The following is a 7,276-nucleotide window of genomic DNA, read 5'->3' as shown; positions in this document are numbered from 1 at the left end:
CTGCCCCGCTCCCCAAAGTTTGCGGGTGCTCCGATCTGGGCTGTTGGCTCCTCTCATTATAAAAGAGAAGGGACAATTGATTGACACAATTCTCACCCTGAGCTAGTCTTGAATTCTGACACATCCCAGCGCCCTAAATCCGGGCTTCGGTCTGGCCCTTCTGAGGTACACGGTTTCTTTTGCGGTGCACAGGAGGCAGAGTAAATGCACACCCTGGAGGGGAAAGGGTAGGCTGCTGCGGCTTTTGCGAATGGAGAGCTCAGCTCTCCAACCTGCACAGACACTATGGGGCACCCCACTCCCTGACTCCTGCTGCTCAGGGGAGAAGGTCCTCGCTGAAATAGTCAAGACTGTGCAAACACTGGGCACTACAGAGCTGACACTCGTGTTTTGAAGAGAGAAACAGCTGGAGAATTGGGAGAGCTGCCAAAGATGGAGGAAGACCGAAGCTCTCATGAGCTTCCACAGAGCCTTAACTAAAAACCCAAGGAAGTCAATAGAAAGATTCCCATGGCCTTCAGTGGCTTGGGTGTACCCTGGGTCCCCACTTGCTGGAACCTGGCCTCTCATCCCTCCTTAGAACATCCAGAACCACTCTCATGCACTGCCCCGTGCACCTACACCAGTTGCTAAACAGGTTCTTCTCTACACTCATGAATGATTTGTGTAGGTGACAAGGGGTGTAGTGAGGTTGAGTTCATGGTTGTGATGTGCTTGGAGATCCTGGGATGAAAGCTGAACTACCGTGTGTGCAAAGTGTTATCATTAACAATCTCCAAAGAACTAAAGACAAAAATATCAAACAAATGAAGATGCCTGACCTTTTCAATGATGCTGAGGCTGTGACATAAAGGAAATCCAAACTTAAGGCCGACACATTGTCCTTAACACTTTCACTGCTGCCAGAAAGTTCCAGGGTGCTAAGAACAGCTGTTTTCTACAGTGCATCCGTGTACTGATATGTTATCAGGGCTTCTTTTCTCTTGCTCTAGCCTTTGTAGATTAAATTACAAGGAAGGCCATGCATGGTGCCAATTTTATAAGTAAGTGTTGAAACCAACCAAGAGGGAATAACAAAGCCAGTGTGATTTTAGTAGCTATAAAACACAGGGTCAGGAGACCATAATTCCAAGAATGTGCTGCGGACTCATCATTTCTGACTTTCACCAAGGCCCAGATTTTTAAAAGTATTTAGGCACTGCACTCAGCATTGCAATACCTAACTCTCTTAGAAGCCTAAGGCTACGTCTACACTGGGAGCTACTGGTGTGTTTCCCAGCTCATGCAGACATACTTGAGATAGCGCTCATCAAATTAGTGCACTAAAACTAGTAGTGTAGTCACAGTGGTGCAGACAGCACCGAGCGGCAGCCACGCTGAGCACTGACTACGGGATCCAGGCTGGTTTGTATCCAGCACGACTAGCCCTTGCCACCTGGGCCACCACAGCAATGCTACTATTGTTAATGCACTAGCCCACTAAGAGCTAGTGCCAGTATGTCAACTGGAGCTGAGAATTACACGCCCAGCTCCAACTGCAGACACAGGGCTGACAAGAACGGGGGGAAGCTGGTACAAATTACCGGGACCTGGTGGTCCAGAAGGGGGCCCGGAGCCAGCTTTGTTGGCCCTGTTTAGCCGGGTCACCCTTGCTGGGGGAGCCCGAAATTTTTTTTTCACTGAAGCCCAAACCCGCTCTCGGCGGCCCTGTTCAGACACACACTGTATCATTTTCAGAAATAATGTAGGCCCTTAGGAACCTAAATCCCGTTGACTATCAATGAGAATTTGACTCTTAAGATGCCTAAATCTCTTTTGCGAATGAGAATTAGTTCTGCTCAATCAGTTAGGCATTGCACTGAGCGCAGCACTGCCTCAATACCTTTAAAAAGCTGGACCTTAACTTCTGTGCCTCTGTTTTCCTATCTGTAAAATAATTCCCTTCGTAACGCGCCTTGGCGGAAAAGGTGCTCTACAGGTGGAAATATTATTATTGTACTACCATTACTACACAGCATTCAACTGGGTACCAAAAAGTCTGTGTCCATGTTTATAAACCAATAGTTAAAAGCCATACAAGACCACAGCACAGTCTGGGCTCCTGCACAGTTTAAATCAACATTACTTGTAAATGTGGAAAAGCTATTCTATCCTTCAAGAATGTGCACATGCTTAAATACTTTTGAAAAACTGAGGGGAAAATGACTGCATTTATAACACCATCCAGGTGTGACTGGATTATGGATTCAAAACCCTTCATTCATTGCATGCCCAGCAATTGCATTTTATGACACATGCAGGTGTTATCCCCGAATGGGTAGAAGGACATCTGACAAAAGTGGCCAGGTATGCTCACTATTAGTCAAATGAATATTTGATCAGGTGCATAAATAGCCATCTCTCTCTGTCCTATACGAGATGAACGTTTCATACTATACTATACACATCCACAGCAAGTTGCCTTATTAGTGCTGTCTTCCCAATCTAGCAGCAGGAATAGTATATGAAAATAGATTTATTATATCACTTTGTCCAGAAAAAAATGCACTGTAGCTGTCTGATTGTATTGCTGATTTGCAGCCACTTGTTGCTCGGGACTTAAATTGGATTACAATATCGCAAGATATTCTAGGCCCCATTCCCTCTGCCTTGCATCTTGTGCAGCTATTTACACCTGTGCAAGATGAGTGTGAGACGCTACCATTCTGATTTGTTAATGTTTTGCACCCACTTTGCACAGGTATGAATATACGAGGGACAGAACCTCCACAAGGTCTTGTTGGCAGTGTGGAGATTTTAGCCTGTTCCCCTCCACCCCGCCTCAGCCTGACAGAATTATGATGCGTTTCTGAGGAAACGCATTGCAGAAAGACCAGAGGTACCTTGGATTTAGAAATAATAATAATAGCATTGACTTCCTGCACAGTGGGCCCATGGGCGGGTGAAGCCTGCAGCTTCATGCCTACTGTGGATCATATAGGGTTGATGATGATGAATTGCATTAACAACAGTGCTACTGTAGTGCAACACTGAAAAGCTCCCTCTGCCCAATCATTTCACTCAGTGAGGCAGTAGGTCGTGAGGGAATGATGCACAGAATGAACATAGAATTGCTATGGTTAAAGGGGGCCAAACTTGAAGACTTTCTGTGCACATAACTCCCCTTGAAGGCAAGGAGAGCATAAACTGCAAGTGTTGGGCAACCTGGTCCAGCAGAGGAGTGTTCTTCCCAACTCGATGTCCTCTGTCCGGCTGACATGATTCCACCTGGGGTGGGGGGGAACAATCAATCAAAGGCTATTACACGATCAGGAAAACTCGACATTCAGCTCAGCGGCAACAACCAACCACTAACCTCTAGCTATGGCCCTGCGCCTTCTCAGAGGCTCTCCCCAGCTGACTACCCTGGAGATGTTTTTACAGAATGCTCTGGTTGAACCCTAACTTCCTGATAAGCTCTAAGGCACAAAGCCTCAAAGGTATTTAGGCACCTAACTCTCATTGGGTGTCTCTACACTGCAATGTAAGCCCACTGTTCATGGCACTCATGTCTGCTGACCCATGTTAGAGAACCTGGGGCTTGAGCAGATACACTGATTCTTAACCCTATGTTAAAAATTTTCTAACCCAGGCTCGTACCTGGGCCTTTGGCATCCACATTGAAGCATGCAGACCTGCGTCAAACCAACCATATCCCAGTGTCCCTAGCACCCTCCCAAAATGTGGCCACTCTAGCCCTTTGTCCATAGGGCACTGTAGGAAAACTTTACTGCCCACTCTGCATGTTACAGGAAGTTTGAACAACTCGCCATTACAGCCAGCCAAGCATAACGGAGGAGACCCCATTTCAAGCAGGTCTCTGGTTTGCACTTTCATTCTTGTGTCAGGAAATGGGCAGCAATTCCCAGAGGCGCTGATGGATATTTTGGCACCATTTTCTAACCCACCAAAGGCACTTGCCAGAGCTTTAGATGGAGCAGGAGGTGGTGGCAGAGGACATGGCAGGCTAGCACTGGCTGATGCTGCTCTGTACACACCCTATCCCCACTTATGCCCCCTACATAGACTGGAGCTTCTGACACAGGGCCACAAGCACAGTCTGGTGGGCTCACATCATCATGCAGGCCTGGGATGGCCAGCAGTCGGGCCAGAACTTCCGCATGAAGAAAGCTCCATTGCTGGCACTTTGTGAGCTGCTTGCCGCCCGACCTTCTAGTGTAAAGACACACATGAGGCCACCACTGCCGATCCAGAAGCGGGTTGCTAGAGCTGGCTGGAAGCTGACTGCCCCACACTGCTACAGGTCTGTTGCCAACCAGTTTGGTGTTGGCAAGTTAACTGTGCGTAAAGTGGTGGCAGAGGTTTCTGAGGTGAGTGGTTTACCACACAGTGGTGGGCATAACTAATATTCCAGTGGTAATTGCTGGCTTTGAGAGACTGAGGGTACGTCTACACTACGGGATTATTCTGAATTTACATAAACCGGTTTAGCAAAACAGATTGTATAAAATCGAGTGCGCGCGGCCACACTAAACACATTAAATCGGTGGTGTGCGTCCACGGTCCGAGGCTAGCGTCGATTTCTGGAGCGTTGCACTGAGGGTAGCTATTCCGTAGCTATCCCATAGTTCCCGCAGCCTCCCCCGCCCCTTGGAATTTCCGGGTTGAGATCCCAGTGCCTGATGGGGCAAAAATCATTGTCGCAGGTGGTTCTGGGTAAATGTCATCAGTCACTCCTTCCTCTGGGAAAGCAACGGCAGACAAGCATTTCGCGCCTTTTTTCCCTGGATTGCCCTGGCAGACGCCATAGCATGGCAATCATGGAGCCTGTTTTGCCTTTTATGACTGTCACCGTATGTGTACTAGATGCCGCTGACAGAGGCGATTCAGCAACGCTACACAGCAGCATGCATTTGCTTTTGCATGACAGCAGAGATGGTTATCAGCCATACTGTACCATCTACTATGCCATAAATTGGCAATAAGATAATCATGGTTACCAGTCCTTTTGCACTGCACCATCTGCTGCGGTCATAAGTGCCCCTGGCTGAGATCAGCCGGGGGCGCAAAAGCCAAACTTGGGAATGACTCCCTGAGTCAATCCCTCCTTTTTGGTATCTAAAAATAGAATCAGTCCTCCTAGAATATGGGGCAAGTGTACTAGAGAACCAGTGTATCATAGAACCAGAGAGCACAGCTGCTCTGTGTCAGATCCAGAAGAAATTATGAGCTGTATGCTATTCACAGGGGGTCCTCCTGCAACAACCCCACCTGTTGATTCCATTCTCCCCCAGCCTTCCTGGGCTACCATAGCATTGTCCCCCCACTTGTGTGATGAAGTAATAAAGAATGCAGGAATAAGACACAGTGACTTGTTAGTGAGAAATGAGTGGAAGGCAGCCTCTAGCTGCTATGATACTCCAGACAGGACATTAAGCAGTGTGGGGGAGAGGAGCCCAGCATCCCGCTGCTAGTTCAGGGACAATTGAATCTTTTCTTTACACATGAAGGGCGGGGGCTGATGGAGCTCAGCCCCCTGTTGCTATGATGAAGACGGTTACCAGCCATACTGCACCATCTACCAGAAAAAATTAGGAGTTTTTTACACAGGCGCCCATGGTCGACCGCACTGGATGCTAGTCGGCATGGTTACCAGTCCTTTTGCACTTCCCCATGTGCCAAAAGACTGATGATGACAATGGAGATCAGCCATATTGCACCATCAGCCACCCATGGTGGGGGTGGGTGGGTGAGGATGTTGGCGTTGACTGCTGCAGCACCGCATCTATCTGCAGCATTCAGTAAAGATAGGGTGACGTAAAAGAGCCAAGAGAGGATTGTTTTCCCTTTCACTTCTGGGGGATGGGGGGGGGGGGCGTAAATTGCCGAGCTATGACCTGAACCACCGCGGACACTGTGTTTGACCCTAGAAGCATTTGGAGCTCAGCCAGGAATGCAAATACTTTTAGGAGACTGCAGGAACTGTGGGATTGCTTGAGTCCTCCAGTCCCCACTCCCTCCCTCCATGATCGTCCATTTGATTCTTTGGCTTTCCGTTACGCTTGTCACGCAGCAGTGCGCTGAGTCCCTGCTATGGCGTCTGTGTGGAGAATTTTTAAAAATGATTTTGAATTTCGTCTTCTGTAACGGAGCGCTGCTAGAACACATTTGCCTGCCCTTACTGCGATCACATCCGCATGGTCCATGCTGGAGCTCTTTTTTTATTTTGATTTTTAACTGCATTGCCACATGTGCTGATCGGGGCGCCACGCTGGGCAAACAGGAAACATTCAAACGTTCACGGGGCTTTTCCTGTCTACCTGGCCACTGCATCCAAGTTCAGATTGCTGTCCAGAGCGGTCAGTGGTGCACTGTGGGATACCGCCCGGAGGCCAATACCGTCGATCTGCGGCCACACGAACCCTAATCCGATATGGTAATTCCGATACTAGCGCTACTCCTCTCGTTAGGGAGGAGTACAGAAATCGATTTAAAGAGCCCTTTATATCGATATAAAGGGCCTCTTAGTGTGGACGGGTGTGGCATTAAATCGGTTTTACGCTCCTTAAACCGGTTTAAACGCGTAGTGTAGACCAGGCCTGAGGTTTCCAGACTGCATCAGGGCCATGAGACTTGTGTGATGGGATTTGTGTGCCCATAGTTTGCCCACCTCAAGGAACATAAGTGCAGAAACCACAAAGGGTGCTACTCTGTTGTTATACAGGCCCTTGTGGCCCACAGAGGGCAATTTCTGAATGTCATCAGGGGCTGCATTGGAAAAGTTTGTGATGCCAGAGTTTTTGCTGATCAGGAGTCTACATGCATGGACAGGCTGGGACACTATTCCCACCAAATGATCTCGTCATAAACAGAGCTACTGTCTTCGTTGTTATTCTGGGGGACCCCACATACCCTCTTTTGCCTTGGTTTATGAAACCGTACCCTGATTTCAGAGGCCCTGGACAAAGGCAATTTAATTACACACTCAGCAGGTGTAGAATGGTTGTTGAATGTGCTTTTGCCCAATTGAAATCCCATTGGAGATGTCTAGAGACCCATTTGGATGTCAGTGTCATCAATGCTGTCTGCATCACTGTGGCTTGCTGTGCTCTTCACAATCTCTGTGAAGCCAGAGGTGAGCCATTTCCCCCTGAATGGCCCAATGGCAGTGAGGGGCTGCTGAATCGGTGCACTCAGCCAGAAAGTTCACCTACCACAGCTGGAGCTAGATGTACTTAGGGACAGGAATCAGGGATGCTTTGTGTTCCCACATTAA

The sequence above is a fragment of the Mauremys reevesii genome, linkage group 8 (assembly GCF_016161935.1).
Source record: "Mauremys reevesii isolate NIE-2019 linkage group 8, ASM1616193v1, whole genome shotgun sequence".
Classification (NCBI taxonomy): Eukaryota; Metazoa; Chordata; order Testudines; family Geoemydidae; genus Mauremys; species Mauremys reevesii.
This window is presented reverse-complemented; position numbering follows the sequence as displayed.